Source organism: Oncorhynchus gorbuscha, unplaced genomic scaffold, assembly GCF_021184085.1.
Source record: "Oncorhynchus gorbuscha isolate QuinsamMale2020 ecotype Even-year unplaced genomic scaffold, OgorEven_v1.0 Un_scaffold_21601, whole genome shotgun sequence".
Classification (NCBI taxonomy): Eukaryota; Metazoa; Chordata; class Actinopteri; order Salmoniformes; family Salmonidae; genus Oncorhynchus; species Oncorhynchus gorbuscha.
The window spans coordinates 1-1,255 of record NW_025762761.1 but is presented as its reverse complement, the minus strand read 5'-3'; the positions used below and the strand labels follow the sequence as shown (position 1 = coordinate 1,255).

At 39.0% G+C, this 1,255-nt stretch overlaps 1 non-coding gene across 1 annotated transcript; it reads right to left on the bottom strand.

Moving 5' to 3' along the window:
• Positions 1-663: 663 nt before the first annotated feature.
• trnav-aac lies at positions 664-736 on the bottom strand. The gene has a single exon. It is a non-coding gene; the product is annotated as a tRNA-Val (tRNA).
• Positions 737-1,255: the final 519 nt, after the last annotated feature.

The following is a 1,255-nucleotide window of genomic DNA, read 5'->3' as shown; positions in this document are numbered from 1 at the left end:
CGTTTCCGCCGGTTTTCGAACCAGGGACCTTTCGCGTGTAAAGCAAACGTGATAACCACTACACTACAGAAACTGCTGCTAGTATTATCAGCAAGGAGTAACCCGAGTTTTACATATATTCATCGCACGAATAAACTACACTACAGAAACTGCTGCTATTATTATCAGCAAGGAGTAACCCGAGTTTTACATATATTCATCGCACGAATACGAAATTCCAACATCATGCATTCATGAAAATTCTCTGTTACAAATACAGTACTTCTCACATGTGTCAGAGACCTCTGTTTCCAAAATAAGGTATTCATGAAAGCAACTCATCTCTTTTATAAAAACGTTACTTACTGCATGTGTCAAAAAGGATAACCACTACGCTATGTTTCCGCCCGGTTTCAAACCAGGGACCTTTCGCGTGTAAAGCAAACGTGATAACCACTACACTACAGAAACTGCTGCTACTATTATCAGCAAGGAGTAACCCGAGTTTTACATATATTCATCGCACGAATACGAAATTCCAACATCATGTATTCATGAAAATTCTCTGTTACAAATACAGTACTTCTCACATGTGTCAGAGACCTCTGTTTCCAAAATAAGGTATTCATGAAAGCAACTCATCTCTTTTATAAATACGTTACTTACTGCATGTGTCAAAAGGACTGTTTCCGCCTGGTTTCGAACCAGGGACCTTTCGCGTGTTAAGCGAACGTGATAACCACTACACTACAGAAACTGCTGCTAGTATTATCAGCAAGGAGTAACCCGAGTTTTACATATATTCATCGCACGAATACGAAATTCCAACATCATGCATTCATGAAAATTCTCTGTTACAAATACAGTACTTCTCACATGTGTCAGAGACCTCTGTTTCCAAAATAAGGTATTCATGAAAGCAACTCATCTCTTTTATAAAAACGTTACTTACTGCATGTGTCAAAAGGATAACAACTACGCTATGTTTCCGCCCGGTTTCGAACAGGGACCTTTCGCATGTAAAGCGAACGTGATAACCACTACACTACAGAAACTGCTGCTACTATTATCAGCAAGGAGTAACCCGAGTTTACAGATATTCATTGCATGTATTCGAATTTCCAAAATAAGGCATTTATTAGAACAACTATTCTCTGTTACAAATACAGTACTTACTGGATTTGTCATAGAGAACTGTTTCCGCCCGCTTCGAACCGGGGACCATTCGAGTGTAAAAAGCAAACTTGATAACTACTAAACTAGAGAAACTGCTGCT